Raw genomic sequence first — 21,789 nt, 5'->3', positions numbered from 1 at the left:
AGGATTATTTAGTGTAATATTTTCTGGGTTATCTTTGAAGTAAGTGGTGTTAAGAGATCAATGTTTATTTAAGAGGTTAAGTTGAGTTCATGGAATAAACATTGTTTTGTGCTTTAAAAACCATTTGTCCATAATTGCTGTAATCCCACACCTGGAGAACAAGCCGTGTGCTCGGAAAAGCAACAATAGCATTAAAGGGAGAGGTCGGTTGAACACCATGATACATTTTGGGGTTCTGAAAACGCCTCTCCCATAACAATTGGGGGCTCGAGGGGGATAAAAGTCTATCTATTGGATTGGCTTTTGTGAACTTAAAGACAGTGAAGGAGTGTTGCTTTTCCGGTGTGGTATTTTAGTTTAAGTGGGGAGTGTGTTGTGGACAATGGCTCTTTCAGAGGCTCAGAAGTTTTTGGGGGTGGAGACTGTCACACGCAGTCCCTTATGGACAGAGGCTAAACGCAGACTGTTGGGTCTGGCAAAAACATTGCAGTTAACATTACCTGACATATTGTGAAAAGATGAGGTAATTATCGCGGTTGTTAAGCATTTAAAGTTGCCTGAGATACCGTTTGACTCATTGGAAATGGCAAAAATTCAGTTGCAAATTGAACAAATGGAACATGAGAAAGAATTAAAGTGGCTTGAATATGAAAGAGGGAGAGAGGAAAACGAAAGAGAAAGAGAGAGAGAGGAAAAAGAAAAGGAGAGAGAAGAAAGGAGAAAAGAAAGAATAGCCTTAGCAGAACAAAAAGAAAAAGAAAGGGAGATACAGATCAGGGAAAAAGATAAAGAGAGGGAGTTTGAACTTCAGAAAATGGCCATGAAACATGAAAGTCAGTTAAAATTGGCAGACGTAAAGGGAAACACGCAGTTGGAGGATAGTGATGAGGATAGTGAGAAAGAGCGTCATAGTCAATGGCTTGGTGGGAATCTATTTAAATATGTCCAAGCATTGCCAAAGTTTGACGAGAAGGAAGTGGATGCCTTTTCCATTTCATTTGAGAAGGTAGCTAAACAAATGAAATGGCCACAGGACATGCGGGTATTACTGATTCAAACAAAGCTGGTAGGTAGAGCTAGTGAAGTGTTTGCATCACAACCGGAGGAGGTATCTGGAACATATGAGGAGGTGAAGAAATCCATCTTAAGTGCATATGAGCTAGTGCCTGAAGCTTACAGACAAAGGTTTAGAAATTTAAGGAAAGAATTTGGTCAAACATACATGGAGTTTGAAAGGCTCAGAGTAATTTTGATAGGTGGATAAAGGCTTTGAAAATAGACCAAACGTATGAAGCTCTCAGAGAAATTATACTTTTGGAGGAGTTTAAAAATTCAATTCCTGATGTAGTGAGAACTCATGTGGAAGAACAGAGGGTTAAAACTGCGAGGTTAGCAGCAGAAATGGCAGATGATTATGAATTAGTTCATAAATCAAAAGATTGGTTTCCGACATCAGTTTCAGCCGGTGAGGGATAGAAACTGGAGACATGAGAAATACTCAAGTGGTAAAGGTAAAGGTGATCTGATGGGGGACAATAAAGAGAGTATACCTCAGATTAAAAAAGAAATCCAGGAGGGTGGAGAAGAAATGAAAAATGTCAAATGTTTTCACTGTAATAAACTAGGCCATGTAAAGTCACAGTGTTGGTGGTTGAAGAAAAGCACTGGGAAGGCTGATGTGGTAAAACAGGATAAGACAGTGGGATTTGTTAGAGTGGTAAAGGAAAGCCCAAGGGAAACGAAGGAGGTGCAAACGATTGTACAGCCTGTTGAAGAAGTAATTGTTAAGAAGGTGCCAGATGTCTTTAAAGAATTTACTTGTGTGGGTAAAGTTTCCTCATGTGTATCAGGAGGAGCAGGTAAAGAAGTCACAATTTTAAGAGATACAGGAGCTAGTCAATCTTTAATGGTAAGAGATGAGGAATTATGTAGTTTGGGAAGAACGTTGCCAGAAAAGGTGGTGATATGTGGAATTCAGGGTGAGAGGAGTAGCGTTCCATTATATAAGGTAAGGTTGGAAAGTCCAGTGAAGAGTGGTGAAGTGGTAGTAGGAGTAATAGAGAAACTATCTTGTCCAGGAATACAGTTTATCTTGGGTAATGATAGAGCTGGATTGCAGGTGGGAGTGATGCCTACTGTGGTTGATAAGCCAGTGGAAAATCAGTCAACTGAAGTGTTGAAGGACGAATATCCTGGGATTTTTCCGGATTGTGTAGTAACAAGGTCGCAAAGTCACAGGTTAAGACAAGAGGAGAAATCAAAGAGTGAAGATGAAGTTGAAGTGCAATTATCAGAAACGATTTTTAATCAGATGGTTGAAAAAGAACTAGAACAGGTGGAGGATGAGGTGGATATTTTTAGCTCAGGAAAATTGGCGGAGTTATAACAGAAAGATGTAGAAATACAACGGATATATCAGAAAGCACATACGGAAGAGGAATCTGAGAGTATACCAGAGTGTTATTACCGTAAAAGTGATGTCTTGATGAGAAAATGGAGACCTGTACATATGCAGGCGGGTGAAAAGTGGGCAGAAGTTCATCAAGTAGTATTGCCGGTTGGGAATAGAAAGGAGGTGTTGCGAGTTGCACATGAGGTACCAGTGGGAGGTCATTTGGGAATAAGGAAAACTCAAGCTAAAATCCAGAAACATTTTTATTGGCCTGAACATAAAGATGTAGTTAAATTTTGTCAATCATGTCACACATGTCAAGTGATAGGGAAACCTCAAGTAGTGTTAAAACCAGCGCCCTTAATACCCATTCCAGCATTTGAGGAACCTTTTACGAGGGTCCTAATTGATTGTGTAGGACCGCTTCCTAAAACAAAAAGTGGGAATCAATATCTTTTGACTCTAATGGATGTGTCTACTAGGTTTCCAGAGGCCATTCCAGTACGTAATTTTACAGCCAAAAGGATTGTGGAGGAGTTACTTAAATTCTTTACGAGATATGGATTACCCACAGAAATTCAATCGGATCAAGGATCAAATTTTACTTCAAAGTTATTCAAAGAAGTTATGGATAGCTTATCAATGAAACAATTTAAATCAACTGCGTACCATCCAGAATCGCAGGGAGCTTTAGAAAGGTGGCATCAGACATTAAAGACAATGTTGAGGGCGTATTGTCAAGATTATCCAGAGGATTGGGATAAAGGAATCCCATTCGTATTGTTTGCAATTAGGGATGCACCTAATGAATCTACCAAATTTAGTCCTTTTGAACTAATTTTTTGTCATGAGGTAAGAGGACCACTTAAATTGATTAAGGAAAAATTGGTGGGTGAGAAATCGGAAATTACACTATTAGATTACTGTCAAATTTTAGGGAACGATTAAATAGAACAGGTGAAGTGGCTAGACAACATTTGAAAGTTGCACAAAATGTGATGAAACGGGTAGCGGACAAGAAATCCAAAGTTCGTAGTTTTGCCAGTTGGGGGTAAAGTTTTAGTGTTGTTACCAGTGGTAGGTGAGCATTTAAAAGCTAGGTTTTGTGGACCGTATCAGGTTGAAAGGAAATTAAGTGAGGTGAATTATGTGGTTAAAAACACCAGATAGAAGGAAGACTCGCAGAGTGTGTCATGTGAATATGCTTAAAAGGTACTTTGAAAGGGAAGGAGAGAAAATGGAGGTTTTAATGATTCTGACTCAAAGTGACAAACCAAATCCATTGAATTTGACATACCTCAAATTAAATTGGAAAATGAGGATGTTCTTAAAAATTGGGATGAATTGTTAAGTTACCTTCCAGAAGAAAAACGAACTGACCTGAAAGAGTTATAGATATCACATGGGCAAGTTTGTAGAGATAAATTGGGAAGTACTAAAATGGCTATACATGATGTAGATGTGGGAAATGCTGTTCCGATCAAACAACATCCATATCGACTAAACCCTTTAAAATTGGCACAGGTTAACAAAGAGATTGAGAGTATGCTTACAAATGGCATAATTGAAGTGGGTTGCAACCAATGGAGCTCACCCATTGTGATGGTACCTAAACCAGATGGTACCCATTGGTTGTGTGTGGACTATCGAGAAGTGAATGCAGTTACAAGAACGGACTCTTATCCTATCCCACGTTTGGAGGATTGCATTGAGAAAGTGGGACATTCCGCTTTTATTTCCAAATTGGATTTACTGAAAGGTTACTGGCAAGTACCTTGATCTGAAAGTGCAAAGGAGATTTCAGCTTTTGTGACTCCAGGTGGTAGAGACCAGTTCAAAGATATGCCATTTGGCATGAAAAATGCCCCAGCAACATTTCAACGGTTAACTAAAACAGTTGTTTCAGGATTACCCAATTGTGCGGTATACATCGACGATCTGGTAGTTTTCAGCCAGACATGGAAAGAACATTTAAAACATCTGAGGGAGTTATTTGATCGACTTCAGGAGGCGGGTTTGGTGATAAACCTAGCCAAAAGTGAATTTGGAAAAGCCCAAGTCACTTTCCTTGGCCATACAATCGGACAGGGCCGACTGGTCCCACGGGATGTGAAAACAAAAGTTATTGGGGAGTTTCTGATACCCTCGACCCCTCGGGAAATAATGCGATTTCTTGGTATGAGTGGATTTTACCGGAAATTTGTGTCAAATTGTATCAGTGTGGTCGCTCCACTGATGGACTTGCTCAAGAAGCGTAACAAATTCCAGTGGACAGCGGAGTGTCAACAGGCATTTGACAGCTGTGTTAATCACTGCTCCTGTGTTAGTCACCCCAAATTATACCAAACCCTTCAAAGTGGCTGTTGATGTGAGCGATGTGGGCATAGGTGCAGTGCTTCTATAAGACGACGATGAGGGGCTAGAACGGCCTGTTGGTTATTTTTCAAAGAAATTGAATTCTCACCAGAAAAAGTATTCGACGATTGAGAAGGAGACGTTGAGTTTGGTGCTGGCTTTGCAACATTTTCACATTTATGTGACCAGCAATCCATCTGACACCATTATATATACTGATCATAATCCTTTGACGTTTTTGGAGCGATTCCAGAATAACAATGCAAGGCTGTTTCACTGGAGTTTATTGTTACAGCCATTTCATTTAAAAATAGTACATGTGGCAGGACGGGAAAATGTGATAGCCGATGCTTTGTCACGAATGTTATCAGTTGAGAAAGTTTTTGGTTGGAGGAAGGAGAATGAAGAAAAATGAACTATATTATTATACCTGTTTGAGTGTGTTGTTTTCTTTAAATGAAAATGTATATTTACTGTGTGCATTTCTTAGTGGATGGTGCAAAAGTGAAAAATGAAACCATCTTGAAGTTGATGGGTTTTTTTTTCTTGGGGGGACGTGTCATGTGAGAGTACCTTTAAGAAATGGATGTTTAAGCAATGTACCTTTAAGAAAACAGTGATGTCAGAGAGTGGGTGGAGCTGAGCTCAGTTCAGCCATTTTGAAGTTTCAGTTTTGAGGAAAAAAGCTTGGGTGTGTGTCTGTATTTTGCAGTGAGCTGGATCTGCTGTGATCTCTGCCATGAAAGACCATCTCTGGATCATTTGGGTGATTTAAACTCATAAGAGTAAAGTCTTTAACCTGATGTGTTTCTGTTTAAAGGTATTAAGTCTCTCTTGGATGTTGAAAGGAATAACTGAAGGATTATTTAGTGTTGTAATATTTTCTGGGTTATCTTTGAAGGAAGGGGTGTTAAGAGATGCAATGTTTATTTAAGAGGTTAAGTTGAGTTCATGGAATAAACATTGTTTGGTGTTTTACAAACCATTTGTCCATAATTGCTGTAATCCCACACCTGGAGAACAAGCCGTGTGCTCGGAAAAGCAACAACAGCATTAAAGCGAGAGGTTGGTTGAACTTCATGATACATTTTGGGGTTCTGAAAACGCCTCGCCCATAACACATTTCCTAGGTCCATGGGTTGATAGATGGGACACATTTCCTCCTGAGAGCACCGGCGCATGAGAGGGTGCCATTCATCAATCGGACGGTCTGCCATTCTATGAATGTGCAGTTGGTGTGTGACCACCGGCTGCACATAGTGCTCAACTGTGCTTGATATCCAGGCAGCGTGCACGATACATTTGTCTGACACATTTGTCAGTGCCCGACACCTTTGAGGTGCTCCCTCGGGTGATGGGTTGGCTCTTGGGTGACAAGGGCAATCCGCTGCGGCCGTAGCCAATGACGCCTGTCTGGAGGCCATAGACCAATGCGTAGAACCGCTATGACAATGCACATGCAGCAACCATGGGCATTGTTGAACATAGAACATAGAACATAGAAAATACAGCACAGAACAGGCCCTTCGGCCCACGATGCTGTGCCGAACCTTTGTCCTAGATTAATCATAGATTATCATTGAATTTACAGTGCAGAAGGAGGCCATTCGGCCCTCCGAGTCTGCACCGGCCCCCGGAAAGTGCACCCCACCCAAACTCAACACCTCCACCCAACACCAAGGGCAATTTGGACATTAAGGGCAATTTATCATTGGCCAATTCACCTAACCCACACATCTTTGGATTGTGGGAGGAAACCGGAGCACCCGGAGGAAACTCACGCAGACACGGGGAGGACGTGCAGACTCCGCACAGACAGTGACCCAAGCCGGAATCGAACCTGGGACCCTGGAGCTGTGAAGCAATTGTGCTATCCACAATGCTATCGTGCTGCCCTTGAGAACAAATAAATCTACACTATATCATTTAACTGTAATCCATGTACCTATCCAATAGCTGCTTGAAGGTCCCTAATGTTTCCGACTCAACTACTTCCACAGGCAGTGCATTCCATGCCCCCACTACTCTCTGGGTAAAGAACCTACCTCTGATATCCCTCCTATATCTTCCACCTTTCACCTTAAATTTATGTCCCCTTGTAATGGTTTGTTCCACCCGGGGAAAAAGTCTCTGACTGTCTACTCTATCTAGTCCCCTGATCATCTTATAAACCTCTATCAAGTCGCCCCTCATCCTTCTCCGTTCTAATGAGAAAAGGCCTAGCACCCTCAACCTTTCCTCGTAAGACCTACTCTCCATTCCAGGCAACATCCTGGTAAATCCTCTTTGCACCTTTTCCAAAGCTTCCACATCCTTCCTAAAATGAGGTGACCAGAACTGTACACAGTAGTTTCAGACGTTTAGCGGTATATCCGCGTCCTGAAGGTGCTGTTCAGGTACCTGGATCGCTCTGGTGGGGCTCTTGTGTTTTTATGGTCAACTTTCGTTAAGACTAAAGATATTAATCTTTTCTGAATTACTATATCCTATAACTTCTTAACTAGTTGGCCACTCTAAAGTCTTCTATCCCTTAGACTCCCTTGCTGATACCAGATGGGAACTAATCTATTTCAAACTATATTTCAAGTCGTAATAGGATCCCAAATCTACAAGGAAGAATTCTAACTCACTTACCACTCAATGTCCTTTAAGGGTCTGGACCTGTTGAGGATGTATAGGTGAGTCTTACGGATAAACCACTTTTCAGGTTTAGATTTTTAATAAACCACTATTTCAGATTTAGATTTAAAATAACCACTATTTCAGGTTTAAATTTAAAATCACACTTCCGGGTGCGGCGATGACCAGCTAAGTCGCACGTTTTGGCACCTCCCGTTTCAACGGACTTTTGGGCTCTTATCGGAAGCCCCAACAGAAATTTTCAAAGGCTAAACCCAGTGTGAGGCGACATAGGAAGGAGCCCCCCCCCGGGTGTGGATGGAAAGAAGTGATAGTAGTGGCCAGATTGTGGAGGATCCTCTGGAGCAGTGGCAGAGAAGGGAAGGGAGAAGCAAGATGGCGGCTGAGGGAGCCCAGTTGGTATGGGGCCTGGAACAGCAGGAGTTCCTCCGGCGATGTGTGGAGGAGCTCAAGAAGGAGGTGCTGGCGCCGATGCTGCAGGCGATTGAGGGGCTGAAGGAGACGCAAAAGACCCAAGAGATGGAGCTCCGTGGAGTGAAGGCAAAGGCTGCCGAAAATGAAGACGAGATACAGGGCTTGGTGGTGAAGACAGAGACGCACGAGGCGCTACACAAGAGGTGTATGGAGAGATTGGAAGCCCTGGAAAATAGCTCGAGGAGGAAGAACTTAAGGATTTTGGGTCTTCCCGAAGGGGCAGAGGGAGCAGACGTTGGGGCGTACGTGAGTGTGATGCTCCATACCTTAATGGGAGCTGAGGCCCCGACGGGCCCCCTGGAAGTGGAGGGAGCGCACCGGGTCCTCGTGAGAAGACCAAAGGCAGGGGAAATACCGCGAGCAATAGTGGTGAGATTCCACCGCTACAAGGACAGGGAGAGGTCCTGAGATGGGCTAAGACGACACGGAGCAGCAGATGGGAGAATGCGGTGATCCGCGTCCACCAAAATTGGAGTGCGGAGGTGGCGAGAAGGAGGGCGAGTTTCAATCGGGCCAAGGCGGTGCACCACAGGAAGAAAGTGAAATTCGGAATGTTGCAGCCGGCAAGACTGTGGGTCACGCACCAGGGCAAACATCACTACTTCGAGACGGCAGAGGAGGCGTGGACATTCATCCAAGAGGAGAAGTTGGACTAGATTTGGGAAAGGATGTTTGGAATGAAGTAGCGCGGTGGTGGCAAGAAATTGTAAATTAGATGGGGGAATTTTTTCTCCTCGAAGGGGGGGGGGGGGACATGAAGAAATGTGGGCGCCGGTGGGGAAGGGGATGGGGAAGGAGAGAGGGAGCTGCGCCATTAGGGGCGGGGCCGAGAGAGAGGCTTTGTTCCTGCGCTCTGGAAACTGTGGCGGGAAAAGGGGGCCTCACACGCAGGGAGGCTAAGGATAAACGGGGGAAGCCGAGGTCAGCCAGAGTTTGCTGACTCCGGGAAGCAATATGGGGGGTGCAATCAAGCTAGAGCGGGATCTAGCGGGGGGGGGGGGGGGGGGGGGGATTAACTGAGTTGCTGCTGCTGCTAAGGGAAAGGGGGAGCTGTTACGAGATGAGATGGTCGGGACGGGAGGATGCCGTCTGGGGGACAAGCGGTTGCGTGGGAACCGGGTGAGGAGCTGGTTTAAAAAAGGGGATGGCTAGTCAACGAGGGGGGGGGGGGGTAAAGAGCCCCCCAACCCGGTTGATCACATGGAACGTGAGAGGGTTGAAGGGTTGAATGGGCCGATTAAGAGGGCAAGGGTATTTGCGCACCTAAAGAAGCTAAAGGCAGACGTGGTTATGCTTCAGGAGACGCACCTGAAACTGGCGGATCAGGTCCGATTAAGAAAAGGATGGGTGGGACAGGTATTCCACTCGGGCTTGGATGCGAAAAATAGAGGAGTGGCAATACTGTTGGGGAAACGGGTATCGTTTGAGGCGAAGACCATAGTGGCGGACAGTGGGGGTAGGTACGTGATGGTGAGTGGCAGATTGCAAGGTGAAGCGGTGGTGCTGGTGAACGTATATGCCCCGAACTGGGATGATGCGAACTTTATGAGGCGTATGTTGGGGCGCATCCCGGACCTGGAGATGGGAAAGTTGGTAATGGGGGGGGGGGGGGGGGGGACACTTCAACACGGTGCTGGACCGGTCCAGTTCTAGGACCGGGAGGAGGCCGGCAGCGGCCAAGGTGCTTAAGGGCTTTATGGAGCAGATGGGAGGAGTGGATCCCTGGAGATTTATTAGACCGAGGAGCAAAGAGTTTTCCTTCTCCCACGTCCATAGAGTGTACTCCCGGATAGATTTCTTTGTCCTGGGAAGGGCGCTGATCCCGAAGGTGGCAGGAGCGGAGTACTCGGCTATAGCCATTTCAGATCATGCCCCACATTGGGTAGATCTGGAACTAGGTGAGGAAAAGGAGCAACGCCCACTTTGGAGATCGGACATGGGACTGTTGGCGGACGAGGGGGTATGCGGAAGGGTGAGGGGATGTATTGAAAGATACCTAGAGGTTAATGATGAGGGAGAGGTCCAGGTGGGAGTGGTATGGGAGGCGCTGAAGGCGGTGGTTAGAGGGGAGCTGATCTCCATAAGGGCCCATAAGGAGAAACAAGAGGGTAAAGAAAGGGAGAGACTGATTGGGGAGATCTTGAGGGTGGATAGGTAATATGCGGAGGCTTCGGAGGAAGGGCTATACAGGGAAAGACGGAGACTACACACGGACTTTGACTTGTTGACCACGGGTAAGGCGGAGACGCAGTGGAGGAAGGCACAGGGAGTACAGTATGAATACGGAGAGAAGGCGAGCCGACTGCTGGCCCAACAACTTAGGAAGAGGGGGGCGGCGAGAGAGATCAGAGGAGTTAGAGACGAGGAGGGAAGGATGGAACAGAGAGCGGAGAGGGTGAACGGGGTATCTAAGGTATTCTACGACAGGCTGTATAAGGCCCAACCCCCGGAAGGGAAAGAGGGAATGACGCATTTCCTAGACCAGTTGGAGTTCCCGAAGATTTAGGAGCAGGAGAGGACAGGACTGGGAGCGCAGATTGAGGTAGAGGAGGTGGTAAAAGGAATCGGGAGCATGCAGGCAGGGAAGGCCCCGGGACCAGATGGGTTCCCGGTGGAATTTTATAGGAAATATGTGGACCTGCTGGCCCCACTCCTGACGAGAACCTTCAATGAGGCTAAGGAAAGGGGGACACTACCCCCGACGATGTCGGAGGCGACGATATCGCTGATCCTGAAAAGAGACAAAGACCCGCTGCAGTGCGGGTCATACAGGCCTATCTCCTTCCTGAACGTAGATGCCAAGTTATTGGCCAAAGTGATGGCGACAAGGATAGAGAACTGTGTCCCTGGGGTGGTGCATGGTGATCAAACAAGATTTGTTAAAGGGAGGCAATTGAATACCAATATATGGAGGTTGTTAGGGGTGATGATGATGCTCCCACCGGAGGGGGAGGCAGAGATAGTGGTGGCTATGGATGCAGAGAAGGCATTTGATAGAGTGGAGTGGGACTATCTGTGGGAGGTACTGAAGAGATTTGGATTTGGAGAGGGGTTCATTAGATGGGTTCGGCTCCTATACGGGGCCCCGGTGGCAAGTGTGATTACGAACAGGCAATCATCCGACTATATAGGGGCACAAGACAGGGGTGCCCCCTGTCCCCGTTACTGTTTGCGTTGGCAATTGAGCCATTGGCCATAGCGCTGAGGGGCTCCAGGAAGTGGAGAGGGGTACTTAGAGGAGGAGAACATCGGGTGTCATTATACGCGGATGATCTGCTGTTAAATGTCGCGGACCCAGTGGGGGGGATGCCTGAGATAATGCAGACACTCAGGGAGTTTGGAGAGTTTTCGGGATACAAACTGAATATGGGGAAGAGTGAACTGTTTGTGATTCACCCCGGGGAACAGGGCAGGGGAATAGACGAGCTGCCGCTGAGGAGGGTAACAAGAGATTTCCAGTATTTAGGGATCCAGATGGCCAGGGACTGGGAACCTTGCATAAGCTTAACTTGACGCGACTGGTAGTGCAGATGGAGGAGGACGTTAAGAGTTGGGATATGGTGCCCCTGTCATTGGCGGGCAGGGTGCAGGCGGTTAAAATGGTGGTCCTCCCGAGGTTTCTTTTTGTGTTTCAGTGCCTCCCCATTCTGATTACAAAGACCTTTTTTAAGAAGGTGGACAGGAGCATCATGAGCTTTGTGTGGGCCGGAAAGACCCCAAGGGTAAAGAGGGGGTTCCTGCAGCGCAGTAGAGATAGAGGGGGGATTGGCACTGCCGAGTCTGAGTGATTATTATTGGGGCGCTAACGTGTCTGTGATATGTAAGTGGATGAGGGAAGAAGGAGCGGCGTGGAAAAGACTGGAGATGGCGTCCTGTAGGGGAACTAGCTTAAAAGCACTGGCAACGGCGCCGCTGCCGTTCTCCCCGAAAAGGTACACCACAAACCCAGTGGTGGTGGCGACTCTGAAGATTTGGGGGCAGTGGAGACGACCTAGGGGAGTGACGGGGGCCTCAGTGTGGTCCCCGATAAGGAACAACCACAGGTTCGTCCCGGGAAGGATAGACAGGGGATTTCAATCTTGGCAGCGAGCAGGAATTGCGAAACTTAAGGACTTGTTGTTGAACGGGACGTTCGCGGGTCTGGGAGCACTAACAGAAAAATACGGGTTGCCACCTGGGAATGCATTTCGTTATATGCAAGTGAGGGCATTTGTGAGGCAACAGATAAGGGAATTTCCGCAGCTCCCGGCGCAAGGGATCCAGGACAGAGTGATTTCGGGGGCATGGGTGGGTGATGGTAAGGTGTCCGATATATACAGGGCAATGAGAGACGAGGGGGAGAAGATGATAGAGGAACTGAAAGGAAAATGGGAGGAGGAGCTGGGGGAAGAGATTGAGGAAGGGCTGTGGGCAGATGCCCTAAGTAGGGTAAATTCCTCATCCTCGTGTGCCAGGCTCAGCCTGATCCAATTCAAGGTACTACATAGGGCGCATATGACGGGAGCAAGATTGAGCAGGTTTTTTGGGGTGGAGGATAGGTTCGGGAAATGCGCGGGTAGCCCTGCGAACCACACCCACATGTTTTGGTCATGTCTGGTATTGCACGGGTTTTGGGTGGGGGTGGCAAAAGTGATTTCAAAGGTGGTGGGTGTCCGGGTTGAACCAAGCTGGGGGTTGGCTATATTCGGGGTTGCAGATGAGCCAGGAGTGCAGGAGGCGAGAGAGGCCGATGTTTTGGCCTTTGCGTCCCTAGTAGCCCGGCGAAGGATTCTACTTATGTGGAAGGAAGCTAAACCCCCGGGCGTGGAGGCCTGGATAAACGACATGGCAGGGTTTATAAAATTGGAGCGGATAAAGTACGCACTAAGAGGTTCGGCTCAGGGGTTCACCAGGCGGTGGCAACTGTTCCTCGACTATCTCGCAGAACGATAAGGGAAAATAGGAAAGACAACAGCAGCAACCCAGGGGGGAGGGGGCGGGGGGGGACGGTGCATTCGGGTCTTTGGTTTTTTTTTGTGTGTCGTTGCATAATTGTTGTTCATATTTATTTTCTCAATGTTACTATTTCTTTTTGTTTTTTATTTGTGTTGGCATTTGCCGTTAGTTAATATATTATTTTAAAAACGATCAATGTATATACTGTTACAAAGTTGTAAAAATGGGAAATTCTTGGTTGATCGAAAAACATTACTAAAATATATTTTTAAAAAAAAATTTAAAATCACACTTATTATTATTTGCTTTTATAAAATCTTAACAAATTACTTCGTATTTAAAAGTCCCTTTTAGTTGATCAGACTTCAGGAGCTTTATTTTACGATTTTTCTTTTGTCTTGATAGCTTGTAGTTGTTCTTATTCTTCGGTCTTCCAGCATCTTCCGATTCCCATGGACCGATGAGCTGATTCCAATCGAATCCAAGTATAAATTCGAACCAAATGGCTCGGCCTCTCTCTTCCCCTTTTCTCTCTCTCTCCTCTGCTTTCTCTCTCTGTCTCTTTCGCAACAGGTGTTCTGAGATTTTATACATTTTAATTAATCTCTCCAGCACTTGTCAATTACAAAGCATTGTCTCATGTTTAACAAGTTTAACAAAATAGATGTGTTACATTTAAAACTGCGATTTTGCTCCATGCCCAAGACTGCCGTACATTTCAAAAGCACATGGTGCATTCTGCTCAAAGTCTAAAAAACCGTTAAGCTGTGTCTATTTCAGCCATTCGCAGTTTTTTTAAACTTCCTCTGCCATGCGTGCTAGCTTTAAGCCGTTTAACACCTTGCTCCAGGCTCTCAGCATTCAGGCCTGCAATGTCTCCAAAATCACCTGTTCCTCTTTTTCTCAAAGGTTTTGTTATAACCTGCCTACTTACGATTGGCTGGGGACTAATGACTATCCCACAATCCTATGGGAGTATGAACTTCCCCAATGAGGGGGGCGGAGAAACTCCTAGTATAAATAAGCTGGCCAGTTCAGGAACCAGCAGGAAGGAGAAGGTAGCAAGGGAAGTTACTGCTACTGTTATATATTATATATATATTGTTATAGTAAATAAACGTTATTATTTTGTATCCTTAAAACTCGTGCTGGATTCTTCGTGGCTCTTACAAAATGTTCCAAAAAAACGTTCCGCGTCTAAAAAGAATTGATAGCTATTTCCTGTCTATTTAAAAAACTGAAACTTTCTTTACGATCTCCTATGCCCGCAACCCCCTCTGACAGATGTTACTCGCATCCATCCATTCACCTTGTCCACAGTTTCCCAAATATCGAGGTTGTAATGTTATTCCTTCAGAACTGTGTCATTGGCTGAACCAGGTCAAATAATGGCTGAACCCTTCATCCCGAATGCCGAGAAACTGAAATGAAGCTGCTGTTCCAAGCACCGTACACAACAGGTATAGCTGTGCGCTGCATCCCTCCCAAAGCAAAGACCTCCTTCAGGAGGGCGCAGGCTACCAGGTTCCCAGTGTCCTCAACCTGCAACAGAACAGCAAACGTCAGTCCAGTAATAACCAAAACGGAGCTCGGTTTAGTCCTGCCAAGGTCAAATCCCAATCGGGACCCAACCGAATCGCCTTACGAAGCTCTGATGTTCCATGTAAGTAAATACAGGTGGCTCGGAAGTGGGATTTGTTGCATAAGCTTAATTTGACCCGGTTGTTGGAACAAATGGAAGGGGACTTTAAAAGATGGGACATGCTCCTGCTGTCACTGGCGGGGAGGGTACAGACCGTGAAAATGACGGTCCTCCCCAGATTTCTATTTGTATTTCAGTGCCTCCCCAACTTCATCCCCAAGGACTTTTTCAATCGGGTGAATAAGATCATCTCGGGATTTGTGTGGGCGAATAAGACCCCGCGTAGAGAGTGTTGCTGGAATGCAGTCGGGGGAGGGTGGGCTGGCATTGCCGAACTTTTGCAACTACTACTGGGCGGCCAACATAGCCAAGATTAGGAAGTGGGTATTGGGGGAGGGGTCGGGATGGGAGCAGTTGACGGCAGCGTCTTGTAAAGGCACCAGTTTGGGAGCGCTGGTAAAGGCACCTCTGCCGTTCTCGCCGGCCCGTTACTCCACAAGCCCCAGTGGTGGTGGCGGCACTGAAGGTCTGGGGACAGTGGAGGAGACAGAAGAGGGTGGAAGGCGCGTCGGTCTAGACCCCGATTATGTAATAGCCACAGGTTCCTACTGGGTAGGATAGATGGCGGGTTCCAGAGCTGACAGAGGGCAGGTATCGAAAGGATGGGTGACCCGTTTATCGATGGAAGCTTTCCCAGCCTGCAGGCGCTTGAGGACAAATTTAAACTGCCGCCAGGGAACGGCTTTAGATATTTGCAAGTACGGGCCTTCCTGGGAAAACAGGTGGTGGCCTTCCCGCTTCTGCCGCCACGGGGGATACAGGACAGAGTAGTTTCCGGTACCTGGGTGGGGGAGGGGAAGGTGTCGGATATCTACCAGGAACTGCTGGAAGCGGAGGAAACCCCGGTGGAGGAACTTAAGGGCAAATGGGAGGAGGAGTTAGGAGGAGAGTTAGAGCCAGGTCTGATGGCGGAAGCCCTAAGTAGGGTCAATTCGTCCTCATCATGTGCGAGGCTCAGTTTAATCCAGTTTAAGGTGGCCCACCGGGCATACATGACGATGGCGAGGATGTGTAAGTTTTTCAGGGTAGAACACAGATGTGCGAGGTGTGCGGGAAGCCCAGCAAACCATGTCCATATGTTTGGACATGCCTGAAGCTTGGAGGGTTCTGACAGGGGTTTGCCAAGGCAATGTCCACGGTGCTAGGTACGCAGGTGGTGCCGAGTCCAGAGGTGGCGATCTTTGGAGTGTCAGAAGATCCGGGAGTTCAGGGAGTGAAAGAGGCCGACGTTCTGGCCTTTGCCTCCCTGCTATCCCGAGACGGATCCTTTTAATATGGAGGGACTCGAAACCCCCGAGTGTAGAGACTTGGCTCAATGACATGGCTGGGTTTCTCAGCCTCGAGAAAATAAAGTTTGCCTTAAGAGGATCAATGCTAGGGTTCTCCCAGAGATGGCCGTCGTTTGTCGGTTTTCTTGGAGAAATGTAAAATGTCGGCAGCAGCAGCTTTGGGGGGGGGGGGGGGGGAATGTTGTTTTATCTTATTTCATGTGGTCTGTGAAGATAGAGCCAATTGGGGAAATGTCTATTTTTTCACCATGTTAATGTTTAATGTTTACTGTTCTTTTTCTGTCATCGTTATAAAATTTTACAAATACTTCAATAAAAGTTTAAAAAAATAAATAAGTGAAGAATGGACTTCAAACCTTCCATATCGTTCAAATAAGCGGTATGGTTCAAGCGTTCCTGCACTGTCAAACGGGCAACTTCCATTCACACGCAACATGGTCCTAAACCACGTTTTCCTAACTCCACCTGGGAAGCAAGCGGTATGCAGAGTTAGCCATATCTCACTTTTATCCCTTTCCTCAACATAATAGTCTGTTAAAATATGCATGTTATACTTCCCTTCATAGCAATCGGGGCACAAGCGTCCAATGGTACATTGCATCCCTCCGTGACAACACCTTTTGCCGCATTGGAGACAATGATCCGCCTCCGCCATTCTCCATTCGTAGTCAGCAACCTCACTTTGAACCCAACACCGAACCGGCTCCATGTAGACCTCCATTCTCACCTGTTGCTAAATACAACCCCATAAGAATCAGTTTCCATCTCCTGCATTCCTCCAAACTTAAATGTAAAATTTCCTCCCTCAACAAGGAGAAAGCGCGTGACGTCATGAGCAATTTAAACAAAATCATCTTAATGATGTTTTTCACATTACCTTTCTATATAGCCGTACAAGTATAATAGCAGCACATCCCGAAATGAATACTAAGGGCGGTAGTGTCGCATATGTCCTCGCACCCTCACAAAAATTACCAACAAACCCCTCACACGTAGATAGCAATTGAAAAGTTGTAAGTATCATGGGGATCTTAGAGTCCAGCGTTTCAAAAGCAGTTCCATGGAAAGATAGAAAAAGTATTTGAACGCCTGGTGATCCCTCTAATACATTAAGGTCAACAGAAAACTTAACAGAGACCATATAGTTTTCTGATCCCACCATTTCAACCCGAAAATCGTGCAACATATCACAATCAATAAAACACGTACCCTCGCATGCCCCCATTCTACTGCCGGTATCCGCCAATATTCGCGGAGTGCACCCGTCATCAAGCTGCTATTGCTGAAATTTGAAGCCATTTTCATTAAGCGTGTATGGGTTCCTCGTCAGTTGCCGCTGTCCACCGAGATCCCTGCGTAGCATGTGCCTCGTGGAGACCGCAGAACCACCATCCGCTGACGTCCAGGACACATGTCCAGTCAGGGATGTGTGACCGGATGTCTCTCGTTCGGTGATAATGTGATGTTTCGGGTTATCTCTAACCCGTAAAGCTTTCCTTCAGGCTTTGTCATTCAATTTTTTTAGATATGTAGCCAGTTTTATCATTTTTCTTTCTTTCTGCGAGCGAACGTTTTGCAACATCCGCAACATAAGACTTGACATAATTCAAAAACTCCCAATCTCCAGAGTAATATGGCGATTTTTTTCCTCCTGCTATTGATACAAACAAGTACCAATTTTTTAAAATCCAGGTTAAAATGTTCCAAACCCATTGAAATGGACTTAGCACAATTTTGATTGCTTTTTTAACTGTTTCTTTAATTTTTATGCCTACATCTATTGAATCTTTTCCTAAATTACTCCAGCTGGGGTAATATGGGAGGTGTCCTATTCCAGATATACAAGTGTTAATTGTGTTATCTGGGCTTGTCTGGTTCCAATTTCCTCCCTTGCACCATTCCCATTTCTTGAAATCGTCCCATCCTTCCATTAAAAAAAAGGGGCTGGTTTAGCACAGAGGGCTAAGTAGCTGGCTTGCAATGCAGAATAATGCCAGCAGTACAGGTTCAATTCCCAGACCGGCCTCCACGAACCGGCGCCGGACTGTGGTCACTAGGTGCTTTTCACAGTAACTTATTTGAAAACATACTTGTGACAATAAGCGATTATGATGGGGCAGCACGGTAGCATTGTGGATGGCACAATTGCTTCACAGCTCCAGGGTCCCAGGTTCGATTCCGGCTTGGGTCACTGTCTGTGCGGAGTCTGCACATCCTCCCCGTGTGTGCGTGGGTTTCCTCCGGGTGCTCCGGTTTCCTCCCACAGTCCAAAGATGTGCAGGTTAGGTGGATTGGCCATGATAAATTGCCCTTAGTGTCCAAAATTGCCCTTAGTGTTGGGTGGGGTTACTGGGTTATGGGGATAGGGTGGAGGTGTTGACCTTGGATAGGGTGCTCTTTCCAAGAGCCAGTGCAGACTCGATGGGCCAAATGGCCCCCTTCTGCACTGTAAATTCTATGAACATTCTACCAGACACACTATTCCTGTCCCTACGGCTCTATTCAAATACCAAGTGGCTAATCCACCTTCCTTTTTGTTTGACCCATATCTGGTTGTTAACTGTTTCATCAGACTTGGCCCTGTTTCAGGGTGTTCTCTTTTTAAACACAGTGGTTTTCCTGATTACTGTCTTTCATCCTCATCATATTCCCCCATTGCCATGGTATAAATTCAATCTCCTTCGTAGGTTCTCCCCATTTACTAAATTTTCCTAAAAATTTATATCCTTTCTTGGTTTTCACTCAAGGGATTGGAACAACAGCCCTATGCCCTGTGTTCACTGCCCTTGATGCAATTTTAATTTCTCTGTTCCAGAGTTACCCTCCTCTTGATAGTCTCCCTCTTAATAGTATCGCTATTTTTAACGGATTTTTGATAAAGAAGTCACCAAACCATTTTGCCAATGCTAACGTATATTCAGGTGTCCATGTTGTTGGTTTTTCCAGTATTTTAATCAGCTCTCTTTCAGTAAATCCAATAAACTCATAGGCTGTGCCTAAACTTCCTTCATTAGCCTCGAGTTGACTAAATTCTCCTGCTACTCTTTGTCTCACGAGATACTTTTCCATTCTTTCTTCGTGCAACTGCTCAGTACAGTTGTATCTCCTTTCAGAGGCATTGCAAGTCATTGCCCTTTTAGAGAGACTACTGCTGACACATTGTTCTTTACACGGACCTAATATCCATTCTCCATCAGCATCTTCTGAATGGGTGGCCAAACCCTTCCATCCGTTAGTAACATCTTTCTTTTTTCTACCATGCCATAATTCCATTATTTTCCCCATCATCCCGCTTTCTATCTTCTTAACCTTATCCATGTCCACTTTCCATCCTTCACTATAAGGATGATGAGGTGATGCATTTTGGCAGATCGAATCAGGCCAGGACCTACTCAGTTAATTGTATGGCGTTGGGGAGAGTTATAGAACAAAGAGATCTAGGAGTACAGGTTCATAGCTCCTTGAAGGTGGAGTCGCAGGTGGACAAGGTGGTGAAGAAGGCATTCGGCATGCTTGGTTTCATTGGTCAGAACATTGAATACAGGAGTTGGGACGTCTTGTTGAAGTTGTACAAGACATTGGTACGGCCACACTTGGAATACTGTGTTCAGTTCTGGTCACCCTATTATAGAAAGGATATTATTAAACTAGAAAGAGTGCAGAAACGATTTACTAGGATGTTACCGGGACTTGATGGTTTGAGTTATAAGGAGAGGCTGGATAGACTGGGACTTTTTTCCCTGGAGCGTAGGAGGCTTAGGGGTGATCTTATAGAGGTCTATAAAATAATGAGGCGCATAGATAAGGTAGATAGTCAACATCTTTTCCCAAAGGTAGGGGAGTCTAAAACTAGAGGGCATAGGTTTAAGGTGAGAGGGGAGAGATTCAGAAGGGCCCAGAGGGGCAATTTCTTCACTCCGAGGGTAGTGAGTGTCTGGAATGTGCTGCCAGAGGTAGTAGTAGAGGCGGGTACAATTGTGTCTTTTAAAAAGCATTTAGATAGTTACATGGGTAAGATGGGTATAGAGGGTTATGGGCCAAGTGCGGGCAACTGGGACTAGCTTAATGGTAAAAACTGGGCGGCATGGACTGGTTGGGCCGAAGGGCCTGTTTCCATGCTGTAAACTTCTATGATTCTATATTCCTAATTTACCTAATTTTAGTTTTTTTCCTCGGGTGCCAATAATTCCTTCTATATTCGCTGTTTGTCCGGAAGTTTTTTGCCCCCAATCTATAGCTAACCCCCATTCTTCTCTATAATGTACCCATGGAAATGAAATGTACAGTGCTATTTTTACCTTGTTCTTATCCTCTGGTCTTATGACCAGCCACACCAGACCTCTCATTAACATGGGAGCACAGGCAATGCCAGGTAACCTGTTCCCCAACCTCTCCTTGAAATCGGTCCACCATGTCTTCATCTGAGTATCTGATATCTTATCATCTTTATTATTATTATTATTTGAATTGGGATTATCTAAACAAATTTGGGTTGTGACGTCCTCTTGGCGTATTGCTTCGTAACATATCCCTCTATCTATTAACGATACATTCCTGGTTATAGTGACTTCGTTCTGGCCTTCTAATCTGTTCATTATTTCCTTTACCCATACCTGTTCTTTTCCTGTCTTTACTTTAGTTAGCTCAAAACTTCTTCATTCACCCATACATCACTAATGTTCCACCCTGTGAGATTAGTTTTTAATTCACATAAGCTTCCTTTTATTGGTGGTTTCTGGCATTTCTTCCATCTATTTTGTTTCATTCTCCTACTGGTGGTTTTGTTCGGTATCTTATTTCCTATCTTAACCTGCCCTTTCTTGGGGTCCCATTGAGTACCATTAGTTTTCCCCAAATATTGTCTAAAAATCCTTAATCTGTCTGATAGGTTTAGCATGTATCCCAGGCTGCTTGTAAGCGCTCCCCACATTTTACTGAACGTGTTGTTACTGACACTTTTTCTTGATTCTAACATACTACCGTTAAACCCTATCTCTTGGATGTCTTGGAAATTAATGATTTCTTCTGTTATGTTTGAACATTTGTTTATTCTTATTTTTATTACATGTTCTATGTGATTCAATCTGGTGTCTATTTTTCCATACCCCACTTCACTTGATTTTCCTACGGTGATTAGCCATACTAATATTCCCAAACTAATTACTGTAACCCCCAATAACATTTTCACCCCCCATTTTAACCAATCTAGTCTACTTGAATTCTGGACCCTAAGCTTCCTTATTTTTAGGCGTATTCCAATCCTTGCCCGTGCCGATTTTCTTCCACTTATCCATCTTCCGAGTATTTTTTCCATCTGCAAAATCATAATTAACAATTTGGATTAGGTGGAGAGGGTCCCTATCATTTTTCATTCAACACCTATTTCTTGGAGGTTTTAGAAGTACCCTCTCCGGAACTTCCAGATCTCCTTCACCATCATCTCCTCTTTCCTTGTCTAACTGGTTTGTTTTTTTGGATCATTTACATACATCATACAATTGAGGCCTGTAAAGCCTCCTCCTTCTATCATTTTGTTTGCTTGGCCATCATTTGCCCATTTACATAATGCCTTCATTGAACCTATTGGATCTCGACTTTGGGTTTTTCTTGGTACCCTGACAAAGAAACTGACTGATCCATCAGGCGCAGTTTCCCTGATCAAACTTAATCTTTCTTGTTTCAAGGTTTTCCACAATCCTTGTATTTCACCATCCCTTTCCCCCTTATTACAGGGGAGCAGAGCTATCATGGTGACCATTACTTCGAGATTTTAAATTTTCTATTTTTATCTGCTCCCAATTCGTCCTTCTCTGCTGCAGCGCTGAGATTAAGGCTGGGCCCTCCTTTCTGGATTACCCCCAAGGTACTGAAGTACTTTGAACTGTTTTAATAAACCAATATTTCAGGTTTAAATCAGTTAAGGGTAGGAAGGTGACTTTGCCTAGTGAGAAAGGGCGTCCCCGATTTTCTAGGTTTCTTTGTCACCCTCCCTTCCTTACTGA

At 45.4% G+C, this 21,789-nt stretch overlaps 1 long non-coding RNA gene across 1 annotated transcript; it reads right to left on the bottom strand.

Moving 5' to 3' along the window:
• Positions 1–13,028: 13,028 nt before the first annotated feature.
• On the bottom strand, positions 13,029–17,156 carry LOC140425788 (uncharacterized). Its single transcript, XR_011948007.1, has 3 exons — positions 16,997–17,156; positions 16,144–16,520; positions 13,029–14,338 (listed from the first exon to the last, which is right to left on the bottom strand). It is a non-coding gene; the product is annotated as an uncharacterized lncRNA (long non-coding RNA).
• Between the last annotated feature and the right edge of the window lie 4,633 nt (positions 17,157–21,789).

The sequence above is a fragment of the Scyliorhinus torazame genome, chromosome 6, assembly GCF_047496885.1.
Source record: "Scyliorhinus torazame isolate Kashiwa2021f chromosome 6, sScyTor2.1, whole genome shotgun sequence".
NCBI classification, from domain to species: domain Eukaryota; kingdom Metazoa; phylum Chordata; class Chondrichthyes; order Carcharhiniformes; family Scyliorhinidae; genus Scyliorhinus; species Scyliorhinus torazame.
Note: the sequence above shows the minus strand (reverse complement) of the source record. Positions and strands in the feature narration are given on the sequence as shown.